The following is a 17,326-nucleotide window of genomic DNA, read 5'->3' as shown; positions in this document are numbered from 1 at the left end:
ATGAGAAAGTTTGTGGCTTTGTCAGGAATGGAGTGGGAACGGGGAAGAGAAGACCCTGGAGGCAAGTGCTGGCTTCGCTTTTTGTGTAGAAAAAAGAAAAAGGCAACGATGCTAATGAACTTGTTTCTTTATTTTGATTGGAGCAGTATTTTGGTATCAATGGCCTGAAAGTAATGTTGGTTGTCTTATTTTGTAACATGTTGGTACATTTCTATGTGCCTTTGATTGTGTGCTCTGGAAACCATGTTCCAGTGGTTCCACTGGCAAAGCTTTCAGAATGGAGATGCTGGTGGTTTCTGTGTGCCTGCCCTAAGACAGTCGTTTATGTCATGCTTTGTGCAAAAGCGGCCAAGTGCTACTGAGAATAAAAAATTTCCTCTGTGCCGGAAAATTCCTCAAAGGTTGCCTAGAACTCCTTTGCCTTGTTCTGGAGTTGTTTCTTGCCCACAGATTGCATGAAACCCTAGGCTGGCTCTTCACTGATCACACGTGACCTTGAAGGTGCACCAGCCCTGAGCGGTGCCTGTGGTTTTGCAGAGACTTGTGGTCCTAAACCAGCGTTATTGGATTATTCTAATCAGTGGGAGATAGGCAAAGAGGAATAAAAGTGGACAAGACAGGATTTGAGATCAATCAGGGACTTATATAAAAGGACAAGCTACTCTTCGTCACATCATTTATTATAGTAATAGAAAACAACATACTTTTTTTTTTTTAACATCAAGCGAATTGAATATTTTAAAATAAATCGTGTGGGAATAAGATATCACTTAGACCCCTCAGAGATGGGACTGTTACTTTGCTGCTGGCCTGGGTGAAGTTATGGAAATGTTCATTTCCCTAACTTTTTTGCCTGTCTTCTTTCCTCTTTTAGATAACAGGACAGCCTGACTTATCAGCATAAAAAAAAAAAAAATGTTTCTGTCGGCATCCAGAGAACCTGTAGTAAGTGTGACAGGAGAGCAGTTCTGTCAGCCGGCACTTTTAACCTAGCCGAGGCACCCAGAACTGCACTGAATATAAAAAAAAAAAAAAAAAAAAGTTGCAGGCTGTTACGCTAATTAACAGTTGATAAGGTACAAATATCTTAGCACATCATATAACAGGCAGATGACACCTTTTGACAGGCAGTGGAAAGCTCACATGAAAATATTTCATTGACTGTGAGTGTTAAGGTGGAAAACATGACGTTAAGTAGGTGGAAGAAATAATAAATGCTTGCTATGCCAGAACACAGTTTTCCTTCAGCAGGAAAAGGATCCAGTTCAAAGTAACAGTCCCAACAGATATCATGTGTTCGTTGAATATGATGTTAACGTGTTAGGCGCGTTTCCCAAATGAAACCTCCATCACCACCGCCTTTTGAACTATCTTCAGTTATAATGAGAGGCAATGTAGAAAAGTGGCTTTTAGGCTCAAGCGACTCCCTCATCGTTTCAAATATTTGAGAAATTTAAAGTTAGAATGGTGCTAACATATTAATTCAGAGTCTTGACCAGAACTTCACTTTACAGTAGAAACTAATAGCCCACGGGGAATGAAGATAGGTGCTTCCCCTAGGAGGTGAATCTTTGACTCTTGTTATAGGAGAAAATTCTAAATACAGAATCTAAAATTGTGTGGTTTTGAGGAATGGTTTTAAAATAGTAACTTAACCCATTTTCCATAGAAGGGGGGAGTTCAAATATGGGCGGTGTTGAACTTCAGAGCCTTGGAGAAGTCGAAGTGTATTGAATGTTAGGCATTAACTTTGTATTCCTGAAGGTCTCCACTCTTTTGCACACTGTAATTATACTCATTTATGGATGAAAGCAGAAAGGATTACATTCGGAGGGCTTACAGGCAGGGAGAGCTCTAATAGCTGGCTGCCTCTGGAAATAAGAAATAGTGACATTTTTCTTTCCTGGTAAGGGTAGTCTTAGGCAAAAGATTTCCATGAACCAAAATTGCCTTTAATGCCGCCCACTGCTTTCCCTGTTCACTTCTATTTTAGTCTGTTTGGTGATTCTCACTCATGCTCTCTGAACTCCACTTAATGCATTCTTTGCTCTCTCTGGGATTTGGAGTAATTCTTACTGGGTAGCTCTGCACCTGAGTTTACCTGCCCACCAGTACTCCTCCCCTGCTTCCAGCGCCCTCTAGGTATCACCCATTCTTTTTCAGTCACACCAAGACGTAAATCTCTTGTCACTGCAAGTTTCTGTTCTCTGCAGCTAATTATTTTGATAGAAGAAAAAATCCAGGCTCAAATATTCATGAACGATATGGCTTCATAAGTTGTCCATCTAGTTAGGACATTTGCGTGCTATTAGGGGTCATCTGGGAAAGTTGCATTTTCTAATCTGAGACAAAATAAGCAGTCTAATAAGATACACTGTAAAAAAAAAAAACGTGTCCCATGGTCAATCAAGTTTGGAAAATATTACTTATTTATGTCGCATTATTGGAGATTCAGAACACTATGTGGTTTCTCCAAGCATGGGTAAGTTAGACAGTAAAGACAGCTATTTATTTAAACCTGAAATTTACCCACATTTATGAATATTAATGAACATATAAGTCTATGTGTATATTTTTTTCTTACTATAACACCTATTAATGCTCCGTGGAGAGCACACTTAGAGATACACCTCCTTAACCCAAAGTAGTGATTTTTCTGATGGTGTAAATTTCAGATACCATGGTGGCACCTTGGGTGTTTTGGAATTAGAGTCTTTCAATACTTCTCAACTCGCACTGTGTGAATTGCTGTCTTCTCTACCTATAAGTAGTGGGTTTTCTTATCCAGTTTACTTTAATAGATGACCCATTCTGGTGTTAAGTCTATTCAGACAAATCATTTACATGACCTTTACATCATCACAGATTTTCAAAGCCCTCTGCAGCAGCACATCCAAGACATGGAAGTGGGTGGAATGTGTAGCCACAAAGAAAGGCTTCATTGGTTTCCCCGTGCCAAACGTTGACCATTTCCGTTCATTTGGATAAAGGAATCTGTGATACCAAGGATTCTTCCTTTGAGCATAGAACTCTCACCAGCTCAGACTCTGTAGGAGCAGCAGTCATTGCTGTGATCTAGAAAACTGGGGTATGTAATATGTTTTCCCTGCTGCACATTGGCAAGTGTAGGGGGACTGTGGTAGTGTATATGGTGAGTATGGTGGTATATAGGGGGACTGTGGTAGTGTATAGGGGACTGTGGTAGTATATAGGGGACTGTGGTAGTGTATGGGGGACTGTGGTAGTAGATAGGGTGAGTATGTCGGTATATAGGGGGACTGTGGTAATGTATAGGGGAACTGTGGTAGTGTATAGGGGGACTGTGGTAGTACATAGGGTATGTTGGTATATAGAGGGACTGTGGTAGTGTCTAGGGGGAATGTGGTAGTGTCTAGGAATCAAGTTGCCATTTCAAAGCTTAACTGTCCAAGTCTACACGTAGGTGAAATGGCTTGCTTTTGTTTGGAATGGTTTCTTTCATTATTTGGTGTTAAGATGGAAAGGCTGTGTGAAGGAAGTCACGTATCTCTCCTGTAGTAACAGAGGCATTGTTCACTTAGGATCCATGTTTATTCCCCCATCTGTTTGGAGAACACTCGAACTCTTTACCTAAGGGTTTAGTGTTACCTGGTGAATCGGAACCTTGCTTGAGATGGTGTCAGTAAATGTTTTCTTCTGTGAGTTAATTTGGAAAGGATTGGAAAGAGGAACATTAATAGAAGCATAAATGCTTTTCAGTTTAAACTACTGTAGGATGTATAATATCTATTGAAAAGTAAGGAGCATGCACTGTCTTATAAAAAGAATAATCCTGTAATAATTTACTGAAGAAAGGTACATTCACCATCAGATAGTGCTTTTCTTGAACATTACTTGAGAATTTGGGGAGAAAGATATTGTCCTTCAAAAGCAAACCAAAAGCAATACGAATTAAAAACAAACAGAATTAGAGAAAAAGGTACACATTAGAATCTTAGTATCTGTCCTAAATCAATGGAAAAGTATATTTGTTTGTATTTCCTTAGCGTTTAGCATGATATTTTTTAAAAATATTGCTCAGGGCTTCCCTGGTGGCGCAGTGGTTGAGTCCGCCTGCCGATGCAGGGGACACGGGTTCGGGCCCTGGTCCGGGAGGATCCCACGTGCCGCGGAGTGGCTGGGCCCATAGGCTATGGCCGCTGAGCCTGCGCGTCTGGAGCCCGTGCTCCGCAACGGGAGAGGCCACAACAGTGAGAGGCCTGCGTACGGCAAAAAAAAAAAAAAAAAAAAAAAAAAATATATATATATATATATATATATATTGCTCAGAAATTTCAAGTGTTACAAATAAAAGTAGATTAGAGAAAGAGCTTACTTTTTAAAACGTAGCTTTTAAAAATTAAATTTAAAAATACACGGAACTCAGCTAACTAAAAGCTTTGATGAACTCCACTGATTCTCGCTTTACCCCTCTGTAGATGGGAATATATTCTGAGCATATAGTAAGTTTTTTTGGATTATAATGATGTGAAAGTATCTTATAATAGAAAAATACAAAGTAGATCAAGTTGGTATTATTCTAATTCAAGTTGCTTTTAGGGGAAAATTGTAAGAGAGCAAAGCTATTCTATTTAGAAAAACGTAGCAGACCAAACCATGGCTCCATTCCGGTACACCACCAACTCATCTGTGCCTTCTGCAGTCATGTTCCAGCATAAGAATTGGAGTTCTGGGAACTCCCTGATGGTCCAATTAGGTCCAGTGGTTAGATGCTTTCACTGCCAGGGCGTGGGTTCAATCCCTGGTCAGGGAACTAAGATCCCACAAGCCTTGCAGTGTGGCCAAAAAAAAAAAAAGAACTGGAATTCTAAATGCATGTCCTAAAACACTGGCAGACCCTGGATTAATAAGAACAAACTAAACAACATTTTGTTTACCTTCTAAGGAAAGAAATGACTGCATTTTGGAAAGGTGGTCTAATAAGGATTGAAATATAAAGGTTTTCTGCTTAACGTGGAGTTAAACAGAAGTTATTAGTGGTTGATTGTTGCTAAAAATTACCAAACACGATGAAACTGACCACAATGAGTTTTGGGAACATTCAGTCTAATCCAGGCAAGTAGTGACCTTTCAGAAAAGGAGTACGGAGTTTTTAATCCTTTTGTTCGACGATAGAAAGTGAAGGGGTGACAGAGCACAGGCAGACATTGGGGATATTGTGGGTTTGGTTCCAGACTGTCACAATAAAGTCAATATTGCACTAAGCAGGTCACACAAATTTCTTGGTTTCCTAGTGCATAAAAAAGTTATGTTTACACTATACTGTTGTCTATTAAGTATACAATAGCATTATGTCTAAAGAAAACAATGTACTTACCTCAGTTAAAAAATAATACTGTTCTGACCAGCGTGAGGTGATACCTCACTGTAGTTTTGATTTGCATTTCTCTAATGATTAGTGATGTTGAGCATCCTTTCATGTGTTTGTTGGCAATCTGTGTATCTTCTTTGGAGAAATATCTATTTAGGTCTTCTGCCCATTTTTGGATTGGGTTGTTTGTTTTTTTGATATTGAGCTGTATGAGCTGCTTGTATATTTTGGAGATTAATCTCAGTGGAATATTACTCAGCCATAAAAAGAAACGAAATTGAGTTATTTGTAGTGAGGTGGATGGACCTAGAGTCTGCTATACAGAGTGGAGTAAGTCAGAAAGAGAAAAACAAATACCGTATGCTAACTCATATATATGGAATCTAAAAAAAAAAAAAGGTTCTGATGAACCTAGGGGCAGGACAGGAGTAAAGACGCAGACATAGAGAATGGACTTGAGGACATGGGGAGGGGAAGGGTAAGCTGGGACAAAGTGAGAGAGTGGCATGGACATATATACACCACCAAATGTAAAACAGATAGCTAGTGGGAAGCAGCTGCATAGCACAGGGAGATCAGCTTGGTGCTTTGTGACTGCCTAGAGGGGTGGGATAGGGAGGGTGGGAGGGAGGGAGACACAAGAGGGAAGAGATATGGGGATATATGTATGCATATAGCTGATTCACTTTGTTATACAGCAGAAACTAATACAACACTGTAAAGCAACTATACTCTAATAAAAATGTTTTAAAAATAATAATACTGTTGGAAAAATGACACTGATAGACTTTCAGGGTTCCTACAAACTTTCAATTTGTAAAAAATGTAATATCTGTGAACTGCAGTAAAATGCAGTATGCCTGTACCCCACTGGCATTAAACAGTTCTAATCTACAAAGTGTTTCCCAGTATATTTACGAATTAAAGGCTCACTGGTTTAAGCTAATCTCAGAGTGCAAATGCCTGCTGGATGGGATGAACCTCTAGGTCCTACACAGCTTACAAGTGTGGTTGTTAAACCTTTGTCTTGGATTCCTTTACATTCTTAAACCTTATTGAGGACTCCAAATTGCCTTTATTTATGTCGGTTATCTCTCTCAACATTTATCATATTAGAAATTCAAACTGGGAATTTTTTTAGGACACAAGAGTGCCTAATACACTTTCCGTGAGCTGTCAGAGCAGCAAAGTCATCACACAGCATGTGGTCTCTGAAAAGCTCCACTGTAGGCCTGTAAGAGAATAAGAAAGAAAAAGGCAAATAGCATCAGAGTATTTTTATCAGAAGCGTTTTGGCCTCATGGACTTGCAGAAAGGGACCCAGGGAATTCCAAGTGTCCTAGATCTCAGGTTGGAGCCACTGTCTTCATATAAATGTTTTCTTAATCTAGTCCCTTTTGCATTTTGGAGGCAAAGGAATCACTGGGAAGGGGGGTGGGTATTGATTGAAATGCAGATTTTAGGGTCCCATACCGAGAGATTCTGATTCAGTTGATTTGGGATAAGGTTCAAGAATGTTCCTGATTAAAAATCACGATGCCCAGAATTCCCTGGCGGTCCAGTGGTTAGGACTCAGTGCTTTCACTGCCGAGGACCTGGGTTCAGTCCCTGGTCGGGGAACTAAGATCCCGCAAGCTGCAGGGCGCGGCCAAAATAAATAAATCACGACCCCCGCTCCTCCTACCCTTCACCACCAACCCCACTCCTTGTTATTTTGACGTAGGGGTCTGAAAATGCACTTGACCGACCCTGCCTATATCTCATGGTTGTTAATATTCATTGTCATCAAATTTACCCTGAATATGCACACTGGTGTTCTGGATCAGAGAGGGATTTCATATTAAATACCTCATAGTAAATAGTAAGTTCATCCATTCTTCTTGGAACAGTCTTACCCCTGAGGTGATGTGATGAGTGTCAGGTCCCTCGTCCCACTATGGACATAAATCTCTCCAGAAGCCTGATAGCCTGGGTGTCCCTGCTTTTGTGACCTTGAGAACTCTCTAAGTTCCAGGGGCCATTCCTTTTTTTTTTATTGAAGTATAATTGATTTACAATGTTGTGTTAATTACTGCCATACAGCAAAGTGACTCAGTTATACATATATGTATATATTCTTTTTTGTATATTCTTTCCCATTATGGTTTATCATAGGATATTGAATATAGTTCTCTGTGCTATACAGTAGGACCTTGCTATTAATCCATTCTCTATATAAATGCTTACATCTGCTGACCCCAATCTCCCACTCCATCCCTCCCTCATACCCCTCCCCTTTGGCAACCACCAGTCTGTTCTCTATGTCCATGCTTCTGTTTCTGTTTCATAGGTAGGTTCATTTGTGTCATATTTTAGATTCCACATGTAAGTGATGTCATATGGTATTTGTCTTTCTCTTTCTGACTTACTTAGTATGATAATTAGTAGTTGCATCATGTTGCTACAAATGGCATTATTTCGTTCTTTTTTATGGCTGAGTAGTAGTCCGTTGTATATATGTACCACATCTTCTTTATCCATTCATCTGTCGATGGACATTTAGGTTGTTTTCATGTCGTGGCTATCATGAATAATGCTGCTATGAACATCGGGGTGCGTGTATCTTTTTGAATTATAGCTTTGTCTAGATATATGCCCAGGAGTGGGATTGCTGGATCATATGGTAATTCTATTTTTAGTTTTTTGAGGAACCTCCATACTGTTTTCCACAGTGGCTACACCAACTTAAATTCCCATCAACAGTGTAGGAAGGTTCCCTTTTCTTCATTCCCTCTCCAGCATTTGTTATTTGCAGACTTTTTAATATGGTGATTCTGACTGGTGTGAGATGGTACCTCATTGTAGTTTTGATTTGCATTTCTCTAGTAATTAATGATGTTGAGCATCTTTTCATGTGACTCTTGGGGGCCATTCCTCTTTGAAATGCAAATATCTAGGGAGCTAGCACTCCTGTCTTCAAGACACCTTTGACTTAGCCTAGAGACCTACTCAAGAGCTGTAACTATTATATTTGGTCCACCTGGGAAGATAAGAAAATAGAGTACTCTTTCAAATCAGGGCAATTAACTAGACAAATGGCTACGTATCAAAATCCCCTGAAGAGTCTTAAAAGGCTATGGAAACACAGAAAACTTCCAGGGAGATTTTCTTTCTCCACACCTATTTACCTGGAAGGAAAAGGAAAGAAACTTTCTAGCTGATCTAGCTGATCTAACCTGCAGTCACTTGGATTTTGTGATCTAGCACATTCAAAAGTGCCTGTCGTATCAATGGAATATTGAGATGTTACAGAACCTGTGCAAAACCCTGGTGGATTTAGGTAGTAAAGTGTCCATGTGTATGAATGGATATCCAACAACAAGGATTGTCAGGAAGGTGGGGGACAAGCCCGTAAATAAGGAGTAAAGGGAGACTAAGCAATGAGCAGGACCGCAGAAGCAGTCTGGGAAGAACGTCATGGTCACTCTTCTCCTTAGGCAAATGGCCTTTTATAGAGCAGCCGTCATGCTCTCAACACTGTCACGGATAGTGCCGCCTGCGATCCAAGCCAGAGGAGCCCCTGCACCAGGTCCTGCCCTTCAAAGGGCCCCACTTCCTGCACTCACATACGCATGCACACACACACACACGCACGTGCGCACACACACACACACGTTAAAGAACATCCAGGCATCCCTGACATGTGGGGTCTGGTGCTCAGGGCTGGCAGTGCAGGACCCATAACTGTAAACATCGTTCTTTTTTAAAAATAATTTTTGGGCTTCCCTGGTGGCGCAGTGGTTGAGGGTCCACCTGCCGATGCAGGGGACATGGGTTCGTGCCCCGGTCTGGGAAGATCCCACATGCCGCGGAGCAGCTGGGCCCGTGAGCCATGGCCACTGAGCCTGTGCGTCCGGACCCTGTGCTTCACAACGGGAGAGGCCACAGCAGTGAGAGGCCCGCGTACCGCCAAAATAAATAAATAAATAATAATAATAATAATTTTTATTGGAGTATAGTTGATTTACAATGTTGTGTTAGTTTCTGCTGTACAGCAAAGTGAATCAGTTATACATACACATATATCCACTCTTTTATAGATTCTTTTCCCATATAGGTCATTACATATTATTCAGTAGAGTTCCCTGTGCTATACAGTAGGTCCTTATTAGTTATCTCTTTTATATACAGTAGGGTGTATATGTCAATCCCAATCTCCCAATTTATCCCTCCTCCCTTCCCCCCACCCTGGTAACCATAAGGTTTTTTTTCTACATCTGTGACTCTATTTCTGTTTCTTAATAAGTTCATTTGTACCATTTTTTAAGATTCCACATATAAGTGATATCATATGATATTTGTCTTTATCTGTCTCACTTCACTCAGTATGACAATCTCTACGTCCAGCCATGTTGCTGCAAATGACATTATTTTGTTCCTTTTTATGGCTGAGTAATATTCCATTGTATATATGTACCACATCTTCTTTATCCATTCCTCTGTCGATGGACACTTAGTTTGCTTCCATGTCCTGGCTATTGTAAATAGTGCTGCAGTGAACATTGGGGTGCATGTATCTTTTCAAATTATGATTTTCTCCAGGTATATGCCCAGGAATGGGATTGATGGATCATATGGTAGCTCTATTTTTAGTTTTTTAAGGAAACTCCATACTGGTTTCCATAGTGCCTACACCAATTTACATTCCCACCAACAGTGTAGGAGGGTTCCCTTTTCTCCACACTCTCTCCAGCATTTATTGTCTGTAGATTTTTTGATGAAGTCCATTCTAATCGGTGTGAGGTAGTGCCTCATTGTAGTTTTTTAAAAAATAAATTTATTTATTTTATTTATTTATTTTTGGCTGCGTTGGGTCTTCATTGCTGCACTTGGGGTTTCTCTAGTTGCGGTGAGCGGGGGCTACACATCGTTGAGGTGTGCGGGCTTCTCACAGCAGTGGCTTCTCTTGTTGCAGAGCATGGGCTCTACGCACGCACTCTTCAGTAATTGTGGCACGTGGGCTCAGTAGTTGTGGCTTGCAGGCTCTAGAGCGCAGGCTCAGTAGTTGTGGCGCACAGGCTTAGTTACTCCACGGCATGTGGGATCTTCCCGGACCAGGGCTCGAACCCATGTCCCCTGCATTGGCAGGCAGAATCTTAACCACTGCACTGCCAGGGAAGCCCCTCATTGTAGTTTTGGTTTTCATTTCTCTAATAATTAGTGATGTTGAGTGTCTTTTCTTCACATCTGTTCTATCCATTCTTGATGCTAAGACACTAACACTGTTAGTGTCTTTTCTTGACATCCATTCTTGACACTAACACTGTTCAGGCCCTGCGAAAGCACTTCGCATCTCTTGTTCTACATCCTTGAAACAAAAGGCAGGCATTCCTGATAAATGTTTGTGGGTGGCGTCCCTGCCAGCATGAGAGACAGACACTGCTTCAGAGCACAGGGACAATTCCGGCAGCCAAAGAACTTAGGTACAAGAAGAGAGAAATTAACATGTCCAAGCCTTCTCAGATACTATCAGGGCAATATAGTGTTGCATCGGGAAATAACATTTCTCAGCAATGCTGAACATCCTTTTTCCTGCTTCTCTTCTTGTTCTAATTTGTGGCCCTAAAGATACCCATGAATTAATGTGGAACTTGCTGTAGTTGTACCTGGCAGCTGAGGAAATTTTTGCAGTATTAACTCATGTTTCTCTTACCTTTGTATATATGTAGCTCTAATCTACCATTATTATTTTATTTATTTTATTTATTTATTTTTTGCGGTACGTGGGCCTCTCACTGTTGTGGCCTCTCCTGCTGCGGAGCACAGGCTCTGGACGCGCAGGCTCAGCAGCCGTGGCTCACAGGCCCAGCCGCTCTGCAACATGTGGGATCTTCCCGGACCGGGGCACGAGCCCGTGTCCCCTGTATCGGCAGGCATACTCTCAACCACTGTGCCACCAGGGGAGGCCTAATCTGCCATTATTACTTCTGAAAATTAGATGTTGTTGCCACTGACAACAAAGGATTTAAGTCATTTGCTCCCAATTCAACGTCAAGAGTTTAGGTATTGACAGATCAAGGACACCTATGTGTAGCAATGCCTGGCTGCAAGGGAAGTGGTGAAAGTGAATATTTGGTATTTGGGGCTCCTATGGTATCCAGTAGGCTTTGCCTCCTACCAGTTCCCACACGGTGAATATTAGCCAAGTGTAGAAAAATCATCGTATTTTTTCTGAAAATCGGGACCTACGGTCACTTTGAAATGAGTCTAGACACAACCCCTCTTTTAGTATCTTGATGAATTATTCCTGAAGAAAAGAGAAGGTACAAGAGAATGGCAGAGGGTAAGTTCTTTTTTCTTTTGAGGAGATATGAAATATAGGCTGAGGTTAGATGCCCAAAGACCTAAGTGTTCTGTAATCTTGCAAGGGTCCCTTCAGCTACCTAGGGTTCAGGCAGTTCATACATAAAGTGAGAGAATTGAGCAAAATAATCTCTAACTTCTCTGTGTGCACTAAGAAATAATATATCATTCTTTTTCTCCAGGGGAAGTGTAAAGTTGAGTCAAAGGCTGAAATGGAAATAAAGCTAGAAGTTCTCTCAAACAACAAGTACTGAAGATGCATTTTTCTTTTTACAGCCGATTTCCCATCTCATGTGGTTTTTAAAATAACGTAACTGTACTATATATCAGTGAAAAAGAATAAAATATCACTGCACACATCAAATTGGATGCATCTCAGAAAATAATATTGAGTGAAAAAGATCAAGTTGCAGAAGAATTCAGACAGCGATTCCATTTATATCAACTCAGAACATTTGCGACTAAACCACCCACTGTTTGAGAATATCAACATATGTGCCAAAACAAGGTAAGGATAACCCAAAATTCAGGGTAGTGGTTTCCTCTAGGGAGGAGCAGTATGACGTCATGGAGTGATGCACAGAGGCCCTCAAAGGTGCCAAAAACATTCTATTCCTTATCTTGGGTGGTGGGCACGTGGTGGTCAATGTTATTGTCATTCACTGTACCTTATGCACATATTGTTAATTAAATTTTTGTATCCATTCAGTTTTTAATACGAACAATTAAAACTAAGTTGAGAACATGCATATTTTGATTCAGAGTAAATTTTTCTTCTCTATTGTGTGTGTTTCCATGTTCTTTATTTCTTAACAGACTTTCATGTTTAAGTAAATAGATATTTCACGAGAAACATGAAACAGAACCTTGTGCTTTGGGAGTTCTTCATATAAAAACAAAACAGCATCAACAACACAAAGTAAGAAAACATCAACAAATATGTAACAGGTACCTTTGCTAAACAAGGACTGTATAAACGTGGATTGCGTGAGTTATGCCTTTCTGCAAACAGAGAACTTTGCTGCCAGATTTCTCAAGCATCACCCTCTAGAGATATTATTAGCTCCTTACATTTGAATAACACAAATTCCCTTTATTCACAAATATTGAAAATTAGGGCTTACTCGTCCCCATTTCCTTGATCATGCAATTACTCGTCTTTAAATATCATTTTCCAGGCACTGCTTTGCGAGAACTATTTTGCAAAAGAGCACCAGGTTGTGTGAATATTGAATCTGGATTTCTTGGCCGCACTGTTGGACCCGGGAGGCTACTGCTAGTAGATGGGTGACTTTTCAGGCTTTAGAAAATGCTTAATAAGTCATTAGACCCTTACTGCAGTTGGCGAGGCTTCTCAGCTCATAGACGATAAAACGTCTAGTGAGGGAGGGAAAACAACAAAACAACAGTGAGGTCTAAGATTTTATTTATTTTTTCTTAAGATTTCTTCTTTTTGATGTGGACCATTTTTAAAGTCTTTATTGAATTTGTTACAATATTGCTTCTGTTTTATGTTCTGGTTTTTGGCCACGAGGCATGTGGGATCTTAGCTCCCTGACCAGGGATCGAACCTGCACTCCCTGCATTGGAAGGCAAAGTCTTAACCGCTGGACCTCCAGGGAAGTCCTGAGGTCTGAGATTTTAGAACTGTGAACTTCCCCCCAAATTTAAACACCATCAACAATGACCATTATGTTCCCTGACATACGCACACTCGACCACACTCCCTCCTTCACCCACCAAATCCCAGCATGATTCAGATCCTGGGGGTCATGTAGGTGTGTGCGTGTGTGTGTGTGTGTGTGTGTGCGCGCGCGCGCGCCTGTGTGCATGCGCCTGGGGATGGGGAGGGAGATTGAGAGGGAGAGAGAGATGAGCTTCCTTAATCCTGTTTCATTTCTCTATCCCCCAGATTATATACAAAGAAAATAGTCTCTTATCTCATGTGAGTACATAGTAAAATAATTTTAATTCCTTGAAATTCAGTCCCTAACACTAGTCATAATTAAAATATAGTTTGAAAATGAAAATAATTGACTCAGTTGATTTAGACACACACACAATAAATTTTGGGGTTTGTCCTATCTGTGAATGTTTGCAGGAATGCGTTTCAAAGGCCAAAATCAAAGTAGCTCACAGCCATTTAGCCTAGAAAATGCAAAAGAAAGCCGTTTCCTTTCTTATATCTCGTTGCTATGGAAAGTTTCACAGTCGGGATATGCACCCTAAACTCTTTCAAAAATGGAATAGACAATGCAATAAAAGTGAAATTCATCTTTGTTCTAAACATATAAAACAGAGGCAGCATTTGATAGTAAGATTTATAGGATTTCTTTTCTATTAAGATGGAAAATAAGTTGTCTCCATTTGTAATTTTTATAGAGACAAGATTTCTTTTGCCGTTGTTTGAAAATACAGTGATAAAACTGGATATAACAGAGATAACATACATGACACCTAAAAATGGATACAGAGAAAGACATACATAGTGACTGAAAATACATGCCTGAAAAGATGTCCACAGAATAATGACTTGAGGAACCTTGTTATTCCGTGGGTTATTGCCAGATGTGCATTTGTTTAGACTGAAATGAAAGTGGAGAAACATTAAAGTGTGTAGAGAAACAAGATAATACCTGGTAGGAACCCAATCTTATGTGCAAGTCAAATTAAAGGACCCCATGATCAACATGGTCAAAAGTAGCTGCCATTTCTAACACAAATAAGGTCTGAAAATTTTGGTGGAATTGCTTATACTTCTATTCAGACTCCCTGAAATAGACCCTATTAAGTCAAACTAAATTGTACCAAGTGCCTTAAGGAGGTGCCTGTCTGTTTTAATTTTCCCGACGCTTCTAGCTGGGGCTTGGTCTAATAGTGATTGTGTAGAGCTATTAGGAATGCATCTGATAGAAAAATGCAGTTGTCAGCTACTGCTTTATTATTTTATTCCTATACAATAATTTCTCTCATGACTATTGTTACATAAAATGATATACTGGCTACCAGCTCAGCTTCTAATTAAGCAACAGTGAAATTCTATACTAATATTGGACTTAAAGGGAAGATTGTGAATGCATTTATCTTCAAACTTACCTAATTATTGTTAGTGTACGATTCAGGACATAAAGAAATCCGCTCTATGAATGAGTTTTACAGTGCAATGCAGTTTGTATTATTTTTTTGAAATCTAATTCTTTAAACTCATTGGGTTTTTAAAACTTACCTTCCCTTTAAAAATATAGTTTAGAATGAATTTATAGGCAAGTAAGACATTTTCAGGCACTTGTTTTTGCATGTATTTGCTATAGAAATGTCATTTCATTAATAATACGTTTTGATTTGGATGCGATGAATCAATCAGAGAAACATTGAGCAGGTAAAAATTAATCTAAAGGAAATAGGGAATTCTTTTACAAATAGGCGACAGCTTCCAAATTAGCTAGAAATGAAAATAGTTGGTTAGTGAAACACAAGGAAGCAAAAAAAAAAAAAAAAAAGAAAGAAAGGATTGATCACCAGTCTCTCCCTTGGTTCACTTGTGTCTATTTTAGGCACACGGAGTTTTCTCTCAACACCAGCTCTTTTCATTTCCATCTTTGTGCGCCATAATTTGATATTTCCTGGCCCTGACCATCATAATCATTAAGCTGCTTGCAAATGCCCAGGCGACCTCTACCCACCTGAGTTCCTGCCTATCATTCTGACCACTCATTCATTTCCAAGACTGCTAATGTTCATTCTTGTGCTAATTGATCAAATACTATGTCAGCTCCATCTGGCCTCCTGTTGTTACCCTCAAATTGTTTCTTTTATTTTTTATTTGTTTGGCTGCGCCGGGTCTTAGTTGCGGCATGTGGTCTCTTAGTTGTGGCATGCGGGCTCTTAGTTGCGGCATGTGAGATCTTAGTTCCCTGACGAGGGATTGAACCCCGGCCCGCTGCATTGGGAGCATGGAGTCTTAACCACTGGACCACCAGGGAAGTCCCTCACATTGTTTCTTTATGTTTAAGCGATGTATTTCCAACTTTGTAAGCTATCATAAAATAAGTACATCCAGATACTGCTGGGGGCTTTGCATATAATGTCATTTAATCAGCAACATTGCTATAGGGTAAATATAATTTTATTCTGAGTATATATGCATATATATATGGAGAGAGAGACGGGGAGAGAGAGTGCCAAGCCTCAGAAAAGAAAATGACTTGCCTGAAGGTCTCACAGCTTCCAAGTGGCAGAAGCAGGATTTGAACCCAGGACTCACCAACTTTGCAACAAGTGCCTTTAGAGGCCTTAACACGGTTTGGTGGAGTTGTCAGCCCAGTGCCTAAGAAAGCAAAGCGGTCTGCTCAAGGACCATCTAAAGGGAAATAAAGGGTGGTGCACTAAGGATAGGACGGGTTAGCACATTTTTAAGTGAGGCCTGTGATGTTTGAGAAGTTGGTGATGATGTCAGATGAGTCTTCTGGGGTATCTGAGTGGACAGCAGACTACGGGTCAATGAAAAAAAAGACTGGGTTTAAGGCTGTGGTTCTCTACTGGAGTGATTTGCCTTGCCTCCCTCCCCTGCCTTGGTGAACGTCTGGAGACCCTGGGAAGGGGGTTCCTACTGGCATTTACTGGGTAGAGGCCAGGGATGCAGCTAAACCTCCCACAGGGCACAGGGCGGACTCCACAACAAAGGATTGTCGGGCCCCAAATGTCAATAGTGAGAAACCTGGGCTAGGGTGATTTGAAGGTCTGAGTGCAAGATATTGCTTCACCGGCCTATTTCAGTACCCTGGTTTTTCTTTGTGGAGCCAACTGTTTTCACATAATTATTTCCAGTGAGTCTGATTTCAGTTATTTCAAAATGAATGAATCGCTCTTCACCTTCTTCATTTCTGCTGGGTTGATAGCTGATTCGCTGTTATGCAATAGTTGCAAAGTCTTTAGTGATCTCTCTTCCCTCAAAGTCCTTTGACTCTAATGACTTTGAAGTAACCTCTAACTTAAAAACAGCCCTCGGCTTTGTCTGTGATGGAGAGAACATCCTCACTCTTTCCATTGTTTTTAAACCAGAGGTAATAGAACACCAAAAAAAAGGGGGGGGGGCTTCAGCTACAATCCACTCCCACCTTTTCTATCTGTGTGAAACCCTGTAGAAATCTGAGATGCTATTATAGCTGGTGGCAGGAGACAGTTTCTCAGAATGTGATATCATCAACACTGTCCAGTCTTTAAGTGGACACTTCCTCTTCATTCTCTGTACGTTTCTTTTCAGGACGCCACAATGAAATCATTCCTTTTCACTCCAAGATGGAATCTCAGACGTAGCGAAGTATTAGCAGCTTACATATTCATCCGACTTTTTGTTGTTGTTGGAAGATAAGGTTTCTTCTGTGTCGAATATGAAAAGGCATTTGAATGCTATCTCTCTGCCTTATTCTCCCGTGCTTTTCCCTCTACGTGTTACCATTATTCATAGCAATGCCCTCTCTTCTTTTCATTTTAAATAGTGTGGCTTTGAAGCTGGGCAGACCCTGATGGAAATAATCAGGGAGGATTTCATAGAAATATTGCTTCCATGGCAGCGTTTTCATTCCCTTCCTGACAGACTGGAGGAGAGCAGTGTTTGACGAGAATGTTTACCGC

The 17,326-nt window shown here is 40.5% G+C and overlaps 1 protein-coding gene across 2 annotated transcripts in view; it reads left to right on the top strand.

Moving 5' to 3' along the window:
- RSU1 (Ras suppressor protein 1) overlaps window positions 1-12,441 on the top strand; it is a 363,740-nt gene extending 351,299 nt beyond the window's left edge. The window contains exon 10 of one of the 2 annotated variants that reach the window (XR_004525414.2): window positions 11,969-12,441. The gene's annotated coding sequence lies outside the window, so the exon portion shown is untranslated. Of the gene's footprint in view, window positions 1-11,874 lie in introns of both variants that reach the window. The other variant, XR_004525413.2, reaches the window with a different exon arrangement.
- The last annotated feature ends 4,885 nt before the right edge of the window (window positions 12,442-17,326 follow it).

This window comes from Tursiops truncatus, chromosome 2, assembly GCF_011762595.2.
Source record: "Tursiops truncatus isolate mTurTru1 chromosome 2, mTurTru1.mat.Y, whole genome shotgun sequence".
Classification (NCBI taxonomy): domain Eukaryota; kingdom Metazoa; phylum Chordata; class Mammalia; order Artiodactyla; family Delphinidae; genus Tursiops; species Tursiops truncatus.
This window is presented reverse-complemented; position numbering and strand designations above follow the sequence as displayed.